Source organism: Ailuropoda melanoleuca, chromosome 6, assembly GCF_002007445.2.
Source record: "Ailuropoda melanoleuca isolate Jingjing chromosome 6, ASM200744v2, whole genome shotgun sequence".
Classification (NCBI taxonomy): domain Eukaryota; kingdom Metazoa; phylum Chordata; class Mammalia; order Carnivora; family Ursidae; genus Ailuropoda; species Ailuropoda melanoleuca.
In genome coordinates this window covers 26,219,091-26,241,609 of record NC_048223.1, presented here as the reverse complement: position 1 = coordinate 26,241,609, position 22,519 = coordinate 26,219,091, and the positions used below count along the sequence as shown (strand labels likewise).

Below are 22,519 nucleotides of genomic sequence, written 5' to 3'. Positions count from 1 at the left end.
AATTAGTAAAGGGGGTATGGATAAAACAAAACTCATTATGCTGAAAAGCAGAAACCCTGAAAATAGCAAAAGACGCTGTGGTCGACCACAGCTGTAAACTGAAGGGCAAATGAACCATTTGTGAGGCAGAGACAAGACCGAAAATGACAGATATACCCAGGTCATTTGCAGATGCTTAGCCCAAACTAGGAAAATTAGTAAGTAGTACTCAAACTGAGAAAACAGTAGGCTTGACAATGTTCTATTCATGGGCAAACAGCAGTCAACTGCCCTTATAAAGAACAATTTTTTTAAAAGGGTATTGGATTTGATGGGTTAAAGAACCATAGCCCAAAAAGGTAGAGATGTGTTGATACTCTATATTTGTAGGCAAAACCCACAATCCTAAAGCTTTGTAGATGGCTCCAAAATTTTCTTTGACTTTGTCAGGGCCAAGGAGCCCATCTGTGGTATAAGTGGCTATGAGATACCCTGCTTTATCTGCATACAGGCCAGTTCTGTATTCCAAGGTTGATATACTGACTTGGTGCCCAAGTGTGGTCCACAGATCAGCAGCAGGATGTCACCTGGGGGCTTGTTGGAAATGCAGACTGTCCAGCTCCAACCTAGAAGTACTGAATCAGCAGAGCTTGCATTTTAACAGAACCTCCAGGTGAATCGCACTTTAAAGCTGGAACAACAATAGCTCACAACTAGGGTGACCCATCATCCGGGACCTGGCATAAATACTGACAGTCCTATGCTGTGGGAAACCCCTCAGGCTCAAGCCAACCTGGACAATTGGTCCCAATACCACAATCAAAGGGGGTTCTCGGCAGAGACTTAAGACTCACAGCCCCTTGGAGATCACTATACCCTGAAATAATTTCCCAGGCTTTATTTCGGAGGTACATTTGCTTTTGTGTGGTCCCCACATAAAGAATGCAAAACAAGGAGGGAAGGATTCATATAAAAGGCTATGACTTTGAAGAATGTAATAACATGGATGTAATAATCCAAGGAATTCAATTTGAAACTGAGCAGAAAGAGACCAGGAGACATGCTCTAGGTGCCTAGAGCCATTCTATAGGATTGCTGACATCATCACCAGGCCTTTCAAAGCTAGGGTCAGCTGCTCTCCTGCAATGGTTCTCAAACTTTATGTCAGAATCACCCCCAGGGCTTGTAAACAGACAGATGGGGCCCACCCTCTGGCCATCTGATTAAGGAAATCTGGGGAGGGGCATAACATTTTGCCTTCCTAAAATGCTCCCCAGTAATGCACGTGGTGACTTACTGGGCTCGTACTTAGTGAACCATGGTTCTAAAGGGTCCCAGCTTCTCCATTCTGGGAGAAACAGCTACTTCTATTCCATGTCCTGTTCACCAAACAAAACATACCCCAACAACAAAGCAATGTAACATTCTGCTACTCAAAGTGTGGGTCCGGGCCAGCAGCCTCCAAATCAAACGGGAGCGTTTTAGAAATGCAGAATCTCAGTCCCCACGGCAGACCTGCTGAGTCAGGATCCATATTTTACCAAGATCTCCTAGTGATTTGTTTGCACAATAAATTTGGAGAAGCACTGATAGAGGGACTGTTAAGAGGTTGTTAAATCTGCATCTTATATATAAATACAACTGTTTAATGTCCTCTGAGCCTGGATTCTATGCCTTTTTTCCTTTTATTTTTTTAATTTTTTTGAATTTCAACCATAGAAGAAAATAGTTTGTTTTCTCACAACTACATAGATTCATTGGTGGGAAGGGCTAAAACAGCTCACCTTCAACACCAAGAACAGAAAACTCCATTTCATAAAACATTTGTCAAAACTTATAGAATGTGCAACACCAACAGTGAATCTTATAGGCTTTGGGTATTAACAACGCGTCAATTTGGCTCATTAGCTGTAACAAATATGTACCATGCTGGTGTGGGGTGTTGGTGAAGGAGGTGGTAAATGTGTAGAAGGGGTATATGAGAACTCTCTATACCTTCTGCTCAATTTGCTGAGAACCTAAAACTGTTCTAAAAAATATTTCAAATATGTCAATATGTTGGAAGTATATTTATATAGACACAAACCATACCATTAGATATTATGGAATGCAAAATAGTACATGCACTGGAATTCATATACTGTATATAGTTACTTAGATATTAAACTAATGTAAAATAAGAAAAATAGAAAAAAAAAAGAAAACTCCATTGCTGATCGTGAAGGAGCACGTACACTGGCTCAAGCAACGGAAGGTCCTTCTCGTCTCTCCAGGGAGGCAACCACTCAGGGGAAGACACCATAGCCCACTAAGGAAATCTGGACACAGTCAGTGCCCGTAGGCAGACCTAGAAATCCCTGCTCTTTGCAAAAGTTTCTGTCCCTCCCGAAGGAGGGGCAGCATTTCTTGGCTGTGGCTCATGGGAAGGTTTGATTCCTATCTGAATAGCTTACTAAAAAACAGCATGTTCCCACCTGCAGATAGGTAATGCTGCTGCGACATTTTCTACCTCCTCTTCACTTTTGCCAGCAACACAAGGCCACATACCCTATAATTTCTTCTTTGGATTCCCTGCACTAGATACCAATTCTCCTGGAATTAAAATATATATAGTGCTCATGCATGCTCTCTCTCTCTCTCTCAAATAAATAGATCTTTAAAAAAATAGTAATAGCTAATATTTACAAAGCACATGTTATGTTCAAGATATTATCTTAAATACTTAACATCTATTACCTTATTCACTCCACAAAACAACCCAAGAGGTGATTAGTCCCATTTTACAGATTAGGGAACTTGAGACACAGAGTAGCTAATTAACTTGCCCAAAGTCACCCAGCAGGCAGATCCCAGAGCCAGCACAGAAATAAAAAAAAAAAATAAATAAAAGATATACAATCATTTTTGTCTTATTTTTCCTTTCCATAAGATTCTAGCTTTTTAAAAATTATAATAATGGAAAGAATGTTGCATGCAGGAGAAACCTGATTGTATCAGACAGAATATGTCTTTTAGGGGAGCCTGGGTGGTACAGTCGGTTAAGCTTCTGACTCTTGGTTTCGGCTCAAGTTGTGATCTCAGGGTTGTGGGATCGAGCTCCGAGTTGGGCTCTATGCTCAGCAAAGAGTCTACTTAAGACCCTCTCTCCTTCTGCCCCTCCTCCCTGCTCTCTCTCTCTCTCTCTCTCTCTTAAATAAATAAATAAATTCGAAGGAGAGAGAGATAAGCAAGCAGGGGAGTAGTAGAGGAAGAGGGACAAATAAGCTCTGAGCCCCACAACAAGGCTCGGATCTCACACCCCCGAGATCACGACCTGAACCCAAATCAAGAGTCAGTTGTTTAACCGACTGTGCCACCATATTATTAAAAATAAATAAATAAAGCTTTAAAAAAATTTTTAAATGCCTTTTGACCTACGTGCATCCCTGCTTCCTCCTATGGCAGGTAGGGTAATAAAAAAGCTCTGTGCCTTTAACTGAGGTATTGTATAAGTCTGCCTGCATTGTATAAGCTGTAATAGCACAGGACAAAGACAACGATAAAAGGGATGATAATCACTTAAAATAATTCATTAATTCTCACAACATCCTTGTGAAATACAGGAAATTGAGTCTGGATTAACTGCTGGCAACCATCAAAATGTGGCATGCCAAGATTCTATTTTTGTTCTTCAGGTGGGTGGAGGGGGGCTTTCTGTTGCAGAGAATTGCCTCTCAAGAGGGGGAGGGAATGTCAAACCTCTCTGAGGAGTCACAGGAGAAAGAGGCAAAAAGGATCAGAGCACTTCCTACATGTACAGCAGCAAGGATGAATGGACAAACACCAAATCTGGCACCCAGTGAGGCTGCATTTCCCAGCCTCCTTTGCAGATGAGCATGGCCATGGGATTCAATTTTTAACAATGGAAAGTGAGCAGAAGGCATGCTGTTGTACCCCATGAATCCTTGCCATGCCTGATCCCCTCTCTTGCCCCAACTGCCAAACGGATGCCAATATCCAGGGCAACCTAGCAAACCAGGTATGGAAGATGGCAGAGGCTTTGTCAGCTTGGGTCCCTGAAGGGGTGCATGCAGCAATCTTCTTACCTCCCCAGTCCAGGTATGCTGCCATTACACTGTTACCTACATATTCCATAAAGTTAATTTTATTAACCAACTGAAATAGGGTCCTTTGTCTGTTTGTAGGTGGTATTAGCCACAAGACGATACCAATCAGTGTCCCCTTTACCTAAAAATCTGCTATATGCTTCTTTAAATGTCACTCTGATCATTGCAAATTCCCATGAATAAAGATTCCATCCAGGTTAAAAAGGAAAGATGTCCTTAAAAGGATTAGGAGATTTTACTCTTGAATGTATGTTAATCTTATTGTTTTCCTCCTAACTCCACACTGGGGTTGGCCACCCTGGGCAAATGGGAGTTTGATGGACAGAAGAACAGGGAGAGAGATTCTGCAGGGAGGATGGAGGAGGAGTTTGCTGAAGAGGAAGACATTTGTCATTCTGAGCTCACCAGGTTTCTAAAACTGAGCAGAGTCAGAAAGTGAGGTGGGATGGCTCCAAAAAGAAGCCTCCTGCCTGACAGTTTTGCCAAGACTGGCCTTGGGAACAGGAACAGAGGAGTGGTAGAACACTAACCACTGAGGAAGCAGGTTCCAGATCTCATGGGTCCAGGGACCTTGGTGTGTGAACTCCACAGAAATACACTCTGGGTTTAAGTCGACAAAACCTGATCTCAATATATTTATCTCAATTTGATAGACCAGGATGGCGCCATGTTTGATTTGTCCAAGACAATTGTCACAGCAATATAATTCATTTGCCAAATCCTGAAGAGGCCACAGCTTCCTGTGTCTCACGGTGCCCCAGAGAGCAAGCTCTTCTTCAGCCATTCCATCTCTCTCTGGGTAAGATCGGCTTTCCAGCTTCTGCTACGGCCACCATAGCCCATGCCCGCCTGTCAACCAGCAGCTTCATGGTTTGAAGTCAGTAGAGACATTCTGAGACCTAGACCAGTTAGTCACAGGAGTAGGAAAAAATGACCTGGTGCACTGCCACTGTACCCACTCTTTTGTCCCTCATGAGCAAGAAAGACTAGCATGGTAAGCTAACTGCTCCCAAAGCACTGTGGCATGAGCTTTGCCAGGCAAGGGAAATGAAAAAGAAAGGAAGCTCCCTGTCCTTTGTTCTGGCTGCACACATTTGACAGGCTTTCGGAACCTCAGCAGATCTCCTGGAAAGGATAGCAGTGTACACACCCCTCCTCCCCACTGGGTCTGGGTAATGCCTCCTGGCAAAGACCTCAAGCACATTCATCTCTCTCCAGGCCCTTCTAGGGCTGCTGTGCGTCTGCAGAACAGATGGGAGAGTCTGCCTGTCTGACGGGGGGCTGTTTTATTTCACTCAATAAACATTTATTGAGGTTCTACTTGTGCCAGGCCCTCTGCTGAGGGACGTTCCACTGATGTGTACGGAGGTGTGAGCGCAATCGGATGTGCCCCAAGGGACCAGTGCCAGGAGAATACCTATCCCCCCAAACAGCACCAAAACAACAGGTGAAAAAATGGGGGGGGGATGAACAGCAAATAGCACAGCGGATCGACTTTGCCAGGAGAGAGATGTCATGGTCAATCCCAGTGCTTCTCCAACTTTGCTGCGCACACGATCCCTGGGGGGCCTGCAGGTTCTGATTCAGCAGGTCTGTGGCGGGGCCAGGGGGTCTCCGTTTCTAACAAGCTCCCAGGTGGCGCTGATGCTGCTTACGTGAGGACCCTACTTAGAGAAGTCAACCACTTACTTAATTTTCAGGCTGGTGTGATCTAGCCGCTTTGTTGGACTAGCAGGCAGGAGGTATATATTGGACTCAAGCCGACATGCGCCCACGAAGGAAATGAGCGTATGGAGTTCACAGTATAATGAGCCTATAAGGTGCCAGGTACTTTGCCTATATGTAAATTCAACATATTCTCACAGGTAGGTGCCGCTACATCTCTTTTACAGGTGAACAAACTTAAATTCAGAGCAGTGAAGCAACTTGTCTGTGTCCCAGCTTGGAAGGACTAAAGAGAAGATTTGAAATGAAATCTCCCTATCTTTTAAAATACGTGCTTTACCTGCTGCCTTCTGTTGTCCCCTCATCCATTCAGGCTGACTTCTGTCTAGGAACAGATTGTTTGAAGTGTCACAGATTTAGAAATGGGAGCTGCCTTCACGTGACCCTTGAAACTCAGTAAAATCTAATATGTGATCTTCTGTTCAGCAGCATTGTTCAATTAATCCAATTTTTAAAACACAACTACCATTAAAACCTCCAGATAGATGTTGAACACACACACACACACACACCCCACACACCCCAAATTAGCTGGTTTTCCCGTTCTGGCAATAACTTGACAGCAATGAACGGGTATCAATATCTAGAAGTGATGGATTTTTGTCATGTCGGAGCAAAACAATAATAGTAAAAGGTCAAGGGTGAAATTCTTTCCACCATAAGAAGAAATCCTGTGAGGACTGTTTACCGGGAGGCCTCTGGCACAGCCCAGCATTCTCCGGAGAATGGCCGCATGGGCTGCTCTGGCAGCCCAGCACAGTATTCAAAATATATTGAGTTTCATGCAAAGAGTTATATTTATTGTTTCCTCTAATCAATTTTACTTCACAAAATAAAGCGTGTGATATATCACTCTTAAGTTCTCGGAAGAAAGGAATGTCAGAAACCTTACAAATAAAGCACGTGTTAAAGAAAATGGGTACAGAGTGGATTCTTAACTGAAGAGAGGATGGATAGCCCACTCTTTAAGCTCATAGGAAATCGTGACCTCGAAAAAGCACCCATGATTTCTCAAGAGAACTATTACTTAACAAAATTTCCACAATAACAATGAATAATGGCCTGCCAAAGAATATAAACAGAAAAGGATTTAATATATATCTCATAGTCATGAGATTATTGGCCAAGGGAGTCTGGTGCTAATAAGGTCACTCCCTTAATCCCCAAATCAAATGCCCCCACAAAATAATATTCATATTACTAACTCTTAAAAGGAGAGAAGATAATCCTCTATAATTTGCAGCCCAATTGGCATTTATTATTCCATAAGGAAAATAAAGAACTCAAAATGATAAAATAATTTCATTCTGAAGTACTTTTTAATATGCTGATCCAACTATAGCTTTGAATTTATAATGGGATGGTTTCCAATGCTTTATATCTAAATACTCTCTGATAAGAACTAAAAATGAAAATAACCTGAATTATTTCCCATCATTTGCTTATTTCCATAACTGTAGCCAGGCTTGGGCAGTCCTCAATCTTGTCCCTCCCTACTTCATTCTATTACTCTCAGGAATGTTGCTCAATAGAAAATCGAACCAACAAAAATGGACAATTGTTAATGCATCATTAGGCCTTTGGAGCACAAAAACAGACTGCATCAATTAAAAACAAGGGTCCTGGAATGTATTTTCTGTCTTCTGGTTATTAAAACTCCAAAAGTGCCATATTTTAATAGGATCTTTCATATATAATTTTATGTATTAGCTCCACATAATAATATAACAGACAATAGATATAAAATACACAAAATATATGCATTAATAAGCTCAAAGTAATGATTTCTAGCATTTCTATACTTTCTAACCCTGCTGTACAATCATTATCATTAGTTGGTATAAAACTCCTATTTAAAATTACAAAATGTTTGCTAAGGATTTCGTTAATAGTAAACCATTGTATTGTTATTTGCTATATTAAAAAAAGACTATTAGGATTAGAATTACATAATTAACTTACCTCCTGTTGGTCTAATCTTTCTACTCATCTAAAATATGAGCATAGCATCCAGTTTTGATGTAAGGGGTTACTATAAATTTGGTTTGATTTTTTTTTTCTTTGAAATCTAGTTCTGAGCTTCACCTTACTAAAATCCTGTACAGTATTTTACAGTCCTGAAAACTACAACACACCTTCTAGAATATCCTCCACTAAGTAAGGACTTTCTGATTCACTATTGTAGCTTACCAAGGTTACAGTAGCCCTCATCTAAGCAGCAGTTCTGACCAATTACAAGCATTTGGCCACGTGCTAAGACTGAAGAACAGGGTTTGTGTATGCAATTTTATGTACAGTCTATGTTGATGTTATCACTAGGGCTATGGCAGGTAAATTCCTTTTTTCTCCTAATTGTATTTTTATTTTGTTTTTTCAAAGATTTTATTTATTTATTCAAGAGAAAGAGATCACAAGCAGGGCCAGGGGGAGAGAGAGAAGCAGATTCCCCCTGAGCAGGGAGCCCGATGCAGAGCTCCATCCCAGGGCCCCAGGATCATGACCTGAGCAGAAGGCAGACACTCAACCAACTGAGCCACCCAGGGACCCCTCTAATTGTATTTTTAAATCTTACATAGTATTTTTAGAAATAGGACCGTATGTGGAAAAACTGGGACTATGTCCATGGATTCGCTCTATTAAATATATAGTATCTGAAGTTTGAGAAAGCAAATAGGGACACATTTGGTTTAGTTTGGTTGTTTTTATCTTTTCTTGGACAGGTGCCTGAGTGCCACAGTCAGTTAAGATTCGGGCTCTTGGTTTTGGCCCAGGTCATGATCTCAGGGTCATGATATCCAGCATATGGTTCTGTGATCCGCACGGAGTCTGCTTAAGACTCTCTCTCCCTCCCTTTTTCTTTCTCCATCTGCCCCTCCCTGCTGTTCTCTCTGTCTAAAATAAATAAATAAACCTAAAAAAGAACATCTCCTGGATACCGATCTCTCGCCAAAAAATATTGTACTGTTATTTCATTTAGGATGCCTTCCTGGATTCCCTCCCCCACACTACTGCCCTATTGCTCTCCAAAAAACCTGGCAAGAATCTGAATCAGTGTGTATTATGATGTTTCTCTTCCTAGCTAGAACATGACTTCCAAAAAGCACTGTGTAATTAGTTTGCATTTGTTTGTTTTGTTTTTATCCCCTGCACCTAGTATAGCTGAAACAGAATAGATGCTCAATAAATATTTATTAAAATATTATACAAATCATTATTAAAATGATTCAGTAGTGGCTGTGCTGGCTGTCATCGTCACATTTTTCTTTCCTCTTACTCATGCCGGATCAAAGAATAGAGATAGTAGCAAATACTAGCCATTTAGATTCCAAATCTATAAAAAGTATTTATATATCCCTCAAGCAATCCTTTGAAACTCATTGTGAGTTAGGAACTTAGATTTCTCTTTCCTACAAAGGGAATCTGAAGCTCAGAGAACATGTGTATATTGCCCATATTCAAGGGCTTGGCTGGAAAGTCGTAAAAGCGGTACTTGCATCCAGGTCTTTAGGTACCAAATCCAAATACTTTGCTATGAAACCACAGCACAGGGAACTTCTGGGAAACAGAAAACCCTCCATCCACCTCAAATAAGGCAGCAAGGGGCCAGGACGTGATGAACCATCAACTCAGGTTTCAAATTCTAACTATTCCATTCCTTCACAACTTTACCACTTCATTTAATAAGGGACAGATAAACACTGTTCTAATCTAGGCAGTTATATGTTCTGTCATTTTTAAATCCACAGCATGAGAATGGATGGTCAATGATGAAATGCTGGGTGCCTCCATCTAGAATCATGTCATAAGAACCCAAAGGCTTTACATGCATCTGTCCCTTTAATCTTCATAACCATCTCAGGGTTAGGTGCTAACAATCCCATTTTGCAGGTGAGGAAACTGAGTGTCAGAGAAGAGAAATACCCTTCGCCCAGGGCCACACATCTGGTGAGTGGCAGAGCCCTAATTCAAAGCCCTCACAGTCTGACTGACAGAGCTGTGCTCTCAAGTATTCCACGTCCAATCACCCCCTGCTCCCATCCATGTGGAGCCTCAAACTCAATCCATAGAATGTATTTCCTGGGCCTCTTCATGTACTTTGATACATTGTAAAATAAATTCTCCTTTGAAGTCAGTTTTTTAAAGGTTAGTCTCTGTATGCCTTGTGAAATTAATAAAGGGAAACCTCCTGAAGTGGAGTCAGGCTAGAAGGGGGAGCCTCACCACCCAAGGTCAATTGCAGGAAGCACTGGCAATTGCAGGCCCTAACAGAAGGCTCTCAACAGAAAGAATTGTATCAGTTATAGGCGCCAAAAGGTAAAGATGTACATTGCATCTCCTACAAGAAATCGACTACCCTGTAACGCAGCCAGCGTGAAACCTTCATCACCCTGAACTCCTGCTTTTCTCCACTGGACTTTCATTCAAAACAACCCCTCCCAACTGCCTTCTTTTTCTCAATAAACTTCCTCTGCCTTGGTTGTTGGACTTGCTTATGGTTTTGCCATAGCTTGCGTGTCCCAATTGCAATTTTCTGTTATTCCCACATAAATCCATTTTTACTGGTAAAATAACCGACTTTTCTTTTTAAGGTTAACACTAAAGATAAATGCAATTTTCTCCAGATTGGGATCTGTGCTTGAATTATCCAAACTGTTCCTTCACGCTCTTTAAAATTCAGTCGATAATTCATCACACCCTTTCTGGATTCCTTTTGCTTGTGCAAACTTGAAGAGTATAAACCAAGAAAAAGTGGTATTTAAATACTTGTGTAAAGTCAAACACTCCAGAAACAATATTATTGCATTAATTATTTTCCTTTTTCCCCCCATAAGTTGAAATAAAAAAATAAGAACATTAAGTCGAACTGTCACATCCAGAAGCAGCAGCCAAAAAGTTCCTCGTGTTACTATATTGGAGTATTTTAATATCTTTGTCAATGACAATTCCTAAATTGAGTATTTTTTATCAGATTCAATACCTTTTTACTCAAACATGCGCTTTACTCAGTACAAGTAAATCCATAAATTACCAACTGGAGCCCCCAAGGCCAATTTAATCTCAAATATGTTAGATTTTCATGCTCCTATTATTTTAAATTTTATTTCATCAGCATAAAAAAAAAGTGGATATTTCATACAGATTTCCAGATTCACACAAAATTCCAGATTTCTAAACTCTCATTTCAAGTCAGATATTTGCCATTACCAGGCAAAAATTGCTCGAGGGGCGCCTGGCAGGCTCAGTCGGAGAAGCCTGTGACTCTCGATCTCAGGGTTGTGAGTTTGAGCCCCACGTCAGGTGCAGAGATCACTTAAAAATAAGATCTGTGAAGAAAAAAAAAAAAAGAAAGAAAGAAATTGCTCGAGAGCTAAACAAGTACCTGGAGCTGAGTTACGGCTACCTTCTCTCACACTCTTAGTCCCTACTGCTGTTGTTACACATCCTAGCTGCCTCCCTCTCTGACTTCTGACTCTTGAAGACATTTGAATGTTCTACCCCGGGAAACATAAGTTTCCTTTTTTATTTAAGCTTGCTTTTGGGCGACCATGTCTTCCAAAATTAAATAATCAATTTTTGTTTTGTTTTATTTAATACTGCTGGTGTTTTTAATTGGCAGTGGCTCTGTTACAGGATGTACTAAAATAACACCACTCTCCCCTTCACCAAAAGTTACAGGTTTCCAGTGAATTCAGTCAGACCATCTAGTCTGTCCCAGCTGACAAGTACATTCCCAGAGGTAGATCTCACAGGCCCTGTGGTAGGCAAAACTTTGGCCCCCATATCTTTCACTCCCTGATGTCATTCTGGTAAATACGTTACCCTATCTGAAAAAAGGACTCGGCAGATGTAATCAAGATTACTAATCGGTTTGGGGTGCCTGGGGGGCTCCGTCGGTTAAGCATCTGACTCAGGTATGATATTGGGTTGTGGGACCAAGCCCCTCACCCGGCTCCAAGCTCAGCGTGAGTCTGCTTGTCCCTCTCCCTCTGCTCCTCCCCCCTCCCCGTTCCCACATTCTTTCTCTCTCTGTCAAATAAATAAACAAATAAATAAAATCTTAAAAAAAGTTACTGATCAGTTTACCTTATAATAGGGAGATTATTTTGGATTATCTGGGTGAGCCCAATTTTATCACATGAGCCCTATTAAACAGAGAACTTCCTCCGCTTGGAGGTAGATGGGATGTAGGAAAAGAAGAAGTCAGAGATTTGAAGCAAAAGAAGGGCGAAACTCATTGTTGCTGGTTCTGAAGACAGAGGGTCCATGAGCCAAGAAATGCCTTAAGAGGTTGAGAACGATCCCTAGCTGACAACCAGCAAGGAAATGGGGACCTCAGTCCCACAACCAATGGAAATGAATTCTGCCAACAACGTGAATGAGCCTGGAAGCAAATTCTTTCCCAGAACTTCCAGCTAAAAGCTCAGGCTGGCCAATACCTTTATTTTTTGGTCTTGTGAGACCCTAAACAGAGTATCAGCCACTCATGCATGCCTAGAGTTCTCACTTACAGAAACTGCCATAATAAATTTTTGACATTAAAAGCTAGTAAGTTTGTGTTAATTTGTTAAGGCAGTGGTAGAAAACTAATGCAGGCCCCATGGTCACCAGTGACCCCAGCAGATAGTATCAGAAAGGGTCTGAACGCTTCATCCATAGTAATCATCATTTCTTTGTTGATGTGACATTGTCATTAATCATTTATGTTCTAAGCCAATCATATTGATTTGGAGCCTGTATCCTTTCTCTATCCCCGCCATAACAAATTAACATAACCTGAAAAATAAATGGGCCAAAATTGATACTGAGAAAATTAAGTAATATATAAATCACGTGGAAACTGAACCTCTTCAAATTTAATTTTTCAGAATTATCTCTTTTAACTATAATGTTGAATATATTGATGTGTTTGGCAAGAAAGAGCTCTCTACTCTCAATTTGACTTCTTTATTAAATTATTTATCAAAAGAATACCAGCGTTGCCATTGTATCAGTGAGACATTTGCTACAGTCTTAAAATTAAATGCAGAGTGCATTCACAGCCCATCAATTTGGGACCTTCTTTTGTCAAACTCTGTTTTTTAAATACCTTAAAAGTCAGCCTTATTTTACTAGTGGAAAAATCTTAAGGAAGACAAAGCGATATATTCACTTGATACAAGACTGTTTAAACTGTATTCATCTCTGACAGCAGTACCATTTTCAGCACAGGAGAGAGGGGGGCAGATAACCACATTACTCAGGGTTTAAAACCAGGAAGGTATGGGATCCGTAGTTAAAACTATCTTCCTCTAACTCTATGCTAGTTTTCGTCATAGGATGTATTGTTAGCTGAAATTATAGTTTTATGTGTCCACTTTATTGTCTCGTAATAGAATGTCAGCCACATATTCTTGTTCACTGATGGACATCTAGCCTTTACACTAGTGCCTGGTACATAGTAGATTCTCAATAAATACTTGTTAAATGAATGAAAAAATAAATGATGAAAACTTTAGGTCATTATCCAGCCATTCTGATATACCAAATTTATCCTCATTTATCTACTCACTAAATTGTTCCTATGCCTTTCATTTCTAACCTTAATTTCTCCAGTGTCCCCATTAAAACAGTAAGTCTCTCCTTCCTTATTTATTCAACAATATGGCTGAGCACCTTGGATATTCCCCAGCTTACTCAAGAGTTATTCATTTATTTATTCAACAAAGGAAATCAGCAGATGAAGTCAGAAGGATAACAGGGGGCTGGATCATAAAGTCTCCTACGCTACTGTATGGTCTTGGGCTTTTAGTAAGAGTGAGAGGTGGAAAGCCGCTGGAGGACCCGCATACAGTAAGTGTCATATTCTGAATGACATTTGAAAAAGGGCAACCTAGTTACTCTATGAGGCATGGGAGAAACAAGGTCATCAATCAGGAATTTGTCAGGATACTCATGTTTTTCGACTGCCCATGTTCTCATGTTATTCAAACAAAGTTCTGTGATGAACTTTGTTAGAACACAGGATTCATTTGGGAATCCCTTATAAGACACTCAGCATCAAATGCCAACTGCTGTCTCCATTATACTCAGTCCTTCCCCGTGTATAACATCACGGAGCATGGCCTCTGCAAAGAACCAAAGAGAACCCTAAGTGCAACTACCTCGGTTTACAGAAGAGGAGGTTCCATTTTGCTCATTCCTTGATCAAGGTTCATTTCCCCTACATAATGGCCTCTTATTTCTCCTCTGCTCAAACCCTCTGTTTTATAGCATTCATTTTCACTGAAGACTAAATCATGTGTACCCCCAAATTAAGAAGCACATTGTTTTGAGAGTGACAAAGAGCAGGGAGCCACTTAAACCTCTTAAGTCTTTTCAAAGCCTATGGTGCGTATGCCATCCCACTCTAAAAATCCCACTAGTTCTTAGGCTTCTTCACTAAGTACATTGGAGAGACAGACTCTGATGAGCCACCTTGACCAAGTTTCCTATGAAATAGCTAACCTAAGATTTACCCAACTGACCTATACCGGTTGAGCCCACAGGGCCAATGAATGTCACGCCCCTCACTCATCATCTCTTTAAAAATATCATTAAAGCAGATACTATGGCTTCAGGGCATCCCAACAGCTCACTCAATATGAGTGTATTCATAGATAGAGAACCTGGGTGTTGCTGAGGAATTGTCCCCTCTGCAGTATAGAGCATGACAGCTCAGAAGATTGGAGTTGTCATTCCCATGCTTTCAATCTTGCAACCTTTGCGTTAAGTAATTTAACCTTGTTTAACGTTTCCTCACCTATAATATGGACCTGCTGAGAGTGAGGAATAAGTAAAACAATATGTATCAAGCATTTAACACAGAGTTTAGCACATACCAAGCACTCAATAAATAGTAATTACTGTCATTTAGGCCATTATTCTAGTTGTCATCATCATTGTGAAGATGGACATGCATCTTCCAAAATGGTACCTGGGCTCAGGAAGCAGGCTTGCTACCTTTATACCACCTTGTAATAAAGACTACTTCTTGGGAAAAGGTCACTCTAGAACTTGGTAACATGGATCCACAAAATAATTTACCAATCCCTTTCTTCTACCTCTTACATGTTTCTTTGTTGACAGAAGGAAACAAGGAAAGAATTTTAAGGTACCTTAAGATAGCTCATTTATTCTGGAGATAGGTTTGAAGTGATGAATGCAAAGACCACCAAGTACAAAAGGCAGGGGCAATGTGGTAAATTAAATCCTAGAATGATGGTAACACCAGGGACAAAAACTCATGTACATCTTTCTATTCTGTTTGGTTTTGCTTATAAAAGGAAGATGAAGAAAGACAAAGGATGAGGGAAAGGAGAAGGGGAGTAAGAAAGGAAAGGACTAAAAGAAAGTGAAGTAGGGACACCTGGGAGGCTCAGCCATTAAGCATCTGCCTTCGGCTCAGGTTGTGATCCCAGGGTCCTGGGATCCAGCCCCTCATCGGGCTCCCTGCTCGGCGGGAAGCCTGGTTCTACCTCTCACACTCCCCTTGCTTGTGTCCCCTCTCTCGCTGTCTCTCTCTGTCAAACAAATAAATAAAATCTTTAAAAATAAATAAAAAATAAAAGAAAGTGAAGTAAAAAGAGAAGCACTGAAGAAGGAGGAAAGAAATACTAGTGGGAGAGAAGCAAGAAGGAAGAGAGCAAAAAGAAACTGAGTGAAGGGTGACTGGGTGGCTCAGTTGGTTAAGTGTCTACCTTTGGCTCAGGTCATGATCCTGGAGTCCCAGGATGGAGTCCCAGGATTGAGTCCCGCATTGAGTCGCACATCGGGCTCCCTGCTCAGCAGGGAGTCTGCTTCTCCCTCTGCCCTTCACCCTGCTTCTGCCCCCTCTCGCTTTCTCTCTCTCTCAAATAAATAATAAATAAAATCTTAAAAAAAAAAAAAAAGGAAAAAAAATGAAGATTCCTAGAAGGCCGACCTGCGCCCGGTGTCATCAAAGGTTAAAGCCGGGGCCAGCACTGTAAAGCTACCAAAGAATATGAAGTGCATTTACAATGGAACCAATTCTTGCATTCCTGTCCCTCTTTTGTAAAAGGGAAATGCCTCTATCTCTAGAAAATTAAAACTCAGACTTTTCTTGATCTTTGAGTTCCAAGGAGAGCATGGAGTAATCACTTGAGTCTTGTTTACGTGGTTACATGGATGTCATTGATACCCTGTTGAAGTAAAATTTCATAACTCCAAAGGGAGTGAATACAAAGTGAAGTGGACTCAAGGATGCCTGCTTTGCTAAGAACACTGGCCTCCTGGCCAAAGCGGGCAAGGCTGGAACAGCGAACAGTTCCGGAGTTGCCTGACCATACATCTCATCTCATCCAGTTATTTTGCCTTCCTTTTCTATTAGACATTTAACATGCCTTATACTCAATCTCTTAATTATGTATCTAGATTAGCTTTTGACTAAATCTAGTCCGTTGGCCAAATACAAAGAAACAAACAAAAAGACCATTAAAGATTATAATTATTTAAGCTTAATTTCTTTGGTGGTAGAACTTTACCTGACTTCATTTTCCTAAAATTAAATGCAGGAATAGTATGCCAAATTTGGCAGAATGCTGACAACCCAAAATTCCACAATTTGTTGTTTCAGTATAGAAGTCAAAGAGGCATATTTCCCTTCCCATAAAGGACTTCCTCCTTACAAGGTATCCCACCACTTAGTATTAAATTCTTTACTGATGTCCAACTTCCTAGTGCTCGACTATGTAAAATGTATCTCATACAAAATGCAAAATGATGCAAGTCAGTTTAACTTTAAGGAGTGATGGGGCTCCTGGGTGGCACAGCGGTTAAGCGTCTGCCTTCGGCTCAGGGCGTGATCCTGGCGTTATGGGATCGAGCCCCACATCGGGCTCCTCTGCTGAAAGCCTGCATCTTCCTCTCCCACTCCCCCTGCTTGTGTTCCCTCTCTCGCTGGCTGTCTCTATCTCTGTCAAATAAATAAATAAAATCTTTAAAAAAAAAAACTTTAAGGAGTGATACTAATAATTTACACACAACTCCATCACATCCAGACTAAAATATAGGTGAGAGGTGTTACTGACCCGGACTCTGGAGGTTGAAATTTAAATGAACAGAGGCAGGTAGATAGATACAAGCAGGAGTAACAGTAAGAAAATATTTATCAGCTGGTATGGCCAGAACACTGCATCAGAGCAGATGCAGACAATAAATCACCCAAACCGGCAAGCCTGTCTGTGTGTATCAGGTAAACAACCACCCAGAACACAAAGTACATGATGAATTATGAAATATATGGGTAGCAAAGGGGTAAAGTTCCTGAAATGCACAACTGGATGTATGGTAGTGCCATTTCCCCAAATGAGAAAGACAGAAGGGAGAATAAATTTGGTGTATTGTGGTAGTAGTAATATAGATTTTAATTTCTAATGTAAGAAGTTGTAGAGGCTGGGGAAACATCAGAGAAGTAGACAGTTGAATAGATGCTTCTGGAGCTCAGAGGCCAGGTATGAACTAAAGACATAAACTGAGTCAGCCTAGAGATAAGATTTAGAGCCATGAGAATGAGAGAAATTACTTAAAGGGGTGAGGGGGCTGAGGAGTTAAGAAGGGGGCGCAGGATAGACTCCCAAGATTGGAAAGATCCCACCTTCATTTAGAGACGGGCTAGTGAAAGAAGAGCTAGCTGAGAAATAATACAAGCCTAATGAGGAAAACTGGAGACGTACAGTGTCACAGAACCCATACCAGAGTCACCGATGCCAAGAAAAGATAACTTATAGGGACTCCTGGGTGGCTCATTCGGTTAAGCATCTGCCTTCAGCTCAGGTCATGATCTCAGGGTCCTGGGATCCAGCCCTCCATCAGGCTCCCTGCTCAGTGGGGAGCCTGCTTCTCCCCCTGCTTGGGCTCGCTCGCTCTCTCTCTCTCAAATAAATAAATAAATGAAATCTTAAAAAAAAAAAAAGAAAAGAAAAGATAACTTATGAAGGAAGAGGGACCAGTCAACTCTTTCAAATGCTCCCAGAAGAGCATTTGCGTAAGAACGCAGCTCCCTGGATCAGACCACACAGTGGTCACTGCTGCTCTCAGTAAAAGTTGTTCCTCTAAATGGCAGAGGCAGAAGCCATATTGGAGTAGGATGCCTGTGTAGAAAAGGAGAGAGAAAGTGAAGACGGCTTATACAGACAAGTCTCACCAGAAATTTGACAAGGACGCAGAGTAAAGAAATGAAGTGAATGATGTTGAGAAGTGTGGGATTCAGGGTTTGTTTTCAAGATGGAAAATATTGAAATATGTTGACATGTAATCTTCACAACTCTGTGATCTCAGGAGGTATTATTTCCCTCATTTACCAGATAACAAAATTGAGGCCCAGAGAGGTTTAAAAACTTGATCAAGTTCTCACAGCTGGTAAGAGGCAGAGCTGAAAGTTGAGCCCAGTCTATCTCATTCCAAAGCCCTAGGACAGATTCCTACTTACTGCATTTTATTACATGTATTTATCCAATAACTGCCTCCCTCACTTTCTAAGTATAGGGACTGAATCTAACTCATCTTTGAATCCCTAGCACCTATCGCAATATCTGCCTGTTAATAATAGGGACTTAGTAAATGTGTCACAGAAATGAATGAATTAATCAAAAGTCAGATTTTAACCTTTAAAACAGAACTTCTCTACAGATCAGGGACTTAAGGAATAATAGAAATAAAGAGAAATCGGAGAACCTTTGAAATATTTGTCATATAAAAGTGGTAACAGAGGAGCAGTGATTTTCTTTGAGGGTGAATAGAGTAATTAAACCTGTATTCAAAATGTACTTCGTTCACACAGTTGCATTTCCCAAGTTTGTAACCAGCAAAACTCTAAGAACTTGCCCTAATCTTATGCAATCACCAGTCTCCACCATAATGAACAGCTTGCTTGTCATTTAACGTGTTTATTCCCCCCAGAGCTTAAAATACGTACAAGGTCCTTATTCCCACATGGAATCCATTCTCAGGTAATAATTGTGCTGTTCCACATGAAACCAGTGTATTTGTATGGGAAGGAAAAAAGGCATTCAATCATTGTGATATTCTGTGTGCCTCACCAGAAAAAATGGATTTTTTTAAACATTCATGTGATTGATGGATTCCTCCCAACAACTACATGTTCTGCTCAGCTGTTTAGCTGGCATGTTACTTCAGAGCCTTTTTAATACAGTTCTTATTTGTTCTCTTTATCATATGAGCAAGGCACTTTTAGCAAAGATCCTCAAGTTAAAATAATCCACAATAGTTTTAAAATGTGCAAACTCTGATGTTTGTCTCAAAATGTTAATAACTTAAGTTTCTGCTGGAAGAATTTTGTTTTGAGCTTCCTCCAATAAATTCCTTCCTTCTCAATTTTAGAAAATGTACCCTTTGAAAGTTTGAATAGGAAAAAAAAAGAGTTTTTCAGGTTAGCAAAATCGTTTCATGATGTAAGGTACAGTACTTTGGTTTGGTTTGGTTAAGACTAGCTAGGAAAGAAGTCGAAGGTCTGCCCATTGACTAATTACATATATACTGTTAAAAACTACATGCACCAAGTTAAAATAAGGATCCCTAAAGTAGGTTGAATTTGCATTCTGATTATTTCCAGATGACTTCAAATCCCACAAAGTTTTTTCCTATCCTTTTCTTGCTTAATGTAAGGATTACCTACTCGTCTCACCCCCCAGTATATCTATAAGCATCAAGTATTTTTTTCCTAAAAAGGATATACTATACAATTTAGCTATTCATTTATGCAAATGATGGTAAACAGAATTATAAAGACAGATAATAAACAGCAAATGAGGTTATTTTGTTTCACGCTTTATGTTGTCAGAGTTCTGAGCATGGTTTAGTGTTTTCTATTCATGACTTTATATTACCAAATTACTCCCTGATGGTGTCTCAGATGTGCTTTTGTCTGCAAATGAGAAGGAATAAAATACCAGGACATTAACGTTAAATTACAATCGTTAATGGCGTAAATACGAAAATAATTACTGCATCATACCATCAATTGTTATGTGTTCATTACGGAAGTTCTTGTAAAGCCTTCATTTTCTTGTTACAATTATTTTTTCCTTTATTTTTGTCTGGCTATTTTATAGCCCTGATAGTACTTTAGCAACATTCAGCAGTTACACAAGCCATTTAATCCTGCTCAAAGCTTCATTTAAACTTCATTTTAGTTGCATTTTATTTGTGTATATATGCCTTTTACTTCTTTCTGACAGTCAAAAGGTACTTCCAGAGTAGGTGCTGGAAAGATGTGTCAAGGAGGTTAGCTAAAACCAGCAATAAACTTCGGCGAGGGTTTCAGACTTACTTGCATACCGCTCAGTACAATACCTTTATTAGTCAAACTAAATGCGCCCCCATTCTCTAAAATTTTAGCCTCAGGGTCCCCACCCCCAACATCTTTTTTTAAGATTAACTTATAATTTTACAGCCAATCAGGCAAGATGCTTTTAAATCTCTGCTCTCCTTCTTTCTCCCGTTATGTTTCTTCTCTTGTGCTCCATCTCACCTTTCTCCCACTCCGAGCTCATCCCTCCGCTACCAGCGTTTTCTCTCTAGCTGGCAGGAAGGGGATGCCCTCCACACACACACACACACACACACACACACACACACACACACACACACACCAGCCGCCTCGCCCTCGGAGGGTCGTCCAAGTGCACCCTTTTGTCTGCTCCACTCCGCGACTATCACTTAGCCTCTTGCCTGGCAGCCTCAGGCGAGGAGTGGCAGGAAAACTCACTGCGCTGTGGCGAGATGGCGGGGGGGGGGGGGGGGGGGGGGGGGATGGTGGAGGCTCCACGGGCGGTCCAGCATCCCCGGCCGCTCCGCGCGGCGCGCACGCACACACACACAAACACACACAGGCACACACATACACACACACTAAGAAGTCCTCTGTCACCTGTTCGCTTTCAAAGCCAGCTCCAGAGCTAGGTGAAACTTATCCTTCCCCCCACCTCCACCCCCACCTCCGGGAGTTCTGGTTCAAGAAGGCATCCTGTGGCACAGTTTTTTCCAAAATACCTGAAGGAGGGGGGGAGTGCACGCTAGGTACACTGTAATTACGTATATCCCTGGTACAGCTCTCTTGCTCTTTTTCGCCCATCTGTGCAATCACACCCGGCCTTTTCTTGCTAACAGGCGCACACAACAAGCACCCCATCTCTGCTGACAGTCCAGGCTTATAACCTCAGACTCCAGGGTTCCTTCTCTGCCTGTGTCCCTCTGCCGGGCGCCAAGCCCCCAGCACTCTCTCCAACTCCTGCCATGTGCAGCCCAGAGCTGCCGGCTCCTTAGTCCCAGCTGAGGCTCCAAACTTTTTCTCGCCCTTTCTCCAGCCCCAAATGAAGAGCATCCCAGAGCCTGGACGCCCTAGCGGGTATCCCAGTCCACACCGGGGAGTGGGGCGAGTACCGCTGCCCCTGTGGGCGCCAGGTCTCGCGGTGCCCCCAGTGCAGGACAGCCCTGGACCTAGCAGGGATGCGAAGGGAGCCTGGGCGGATCCGGCTGGCAGGTGCTACTTGCCAGCGACTCCCGGGTTCACGCCCTAGGGGACCGCGGGTTTGGCCTGATGAGAACAAAGCTGGAGTCCGGGGAGACTGTCAGCCGGGAGGCGCTAAGACAATAGCAATAAAGGGAACTTGGAAGAGAACCGCTGCGCAAAGTTGTCTCCGAGTCCGGATGTCCTGGGATGGCCGCAGGCTCCCACTGCAGACCCCAAAACGCCTAGCCCTGGGCCCCGCCGCAGTACACGCAAAACCCTGGCTCAGCAGCGGTCCTTGGATGCTATGCAAATACCCTGAGAGCCCAGACGCAGGTTGGGGCGCCGGGGACGCTCTGGGACTTGGACAGCAGCTGCCGGCAGGAAGACCCGCCAGCGCGCTCTCCTGGCTTTACCTTTCCGCGGGCTGTCTTGGAGTCCGCGGCGCGCCGCCCGCTGGCTGTGCCCTCAGCCCCTGCCGCCGCCGCGGAGAACAGGCCAGCGGGAGCCGGCTCGCTGCGCCCCGCCCCCGAGCGCCAGGCCCCGCCCCCGAGCGCCAGGCCCCGCCCTTGGGCTCAGGCCCCGCCCCTCCACGCTGGCCGACAACCTCTCCTAGCCACGCGGGCCCAGTGTGGTTAGCACGCGAGCTGTGACGACCGTGGCGGCTGCTGCTGCTCCTGCTTCTGCCTTTGCTGCCGTCGTGGCCGCCGCTGCTGATACACTGCATAGACTAGGAAGCCCCGAATTGTCAATGGGTAACCCCCAACAAGAGAGATGATTGAAATGCCCTCTAGAGCAGGGAGAGTATGGTCCATGCCAGAGCAGAATTAGCATCACCAGAGAGCTTGCTAGAAATGCAAATTTCTGGGCCCCATCCCAGATCAACAGAATCAGAATCTCTAGGGATAAGACCTAGCAATGAGTATTTTAACAAGCTCCTGGGATGATTCCAAGCACATTAAAGTTGGAGAGACACTACTCTTGCTCAGAGAACTAAGGGGGTGATCAGATGCAGTCCTAAGATCCAGCAGCCCACCCGAACCGAAGGTTTAACTTGGCAGCATTTGCAAAGCCCAAGAGTACACAGTCTGCGCCCTGGATGTCATTCATCTTGCTTTATTGACTGCAAAGTCTTTAGAGATAAACAGAGGGGGGAACACATTTACTTCTGATCTGACAGCTCTAATGAGCTCAAGGAAGAATT

General features: G+C 42.3%; 1 protein-coding gene across 1 annotated transcript in view; it reads right to left on the bottom strand.

The window, feature by feature from the left end:
- RARB (retinoic acid receptor beta) overlaps nt 1-21,788 on the bottom strand; it is a 729,907-nt gene extending 708,119 nt beyond the window's left edge. The window contains exon 1 of the mRNA XM_034662078.1: nt 21,732-21,788. The gene's annotated coding sequence lies outside the window, so the exon portion shown is untranslated. The remainder of the gene's footprint in view (nt 1-21,731) is intronic.
- Nucleotides 21,789-22,519: the final 731 nt, after the last annotated feature.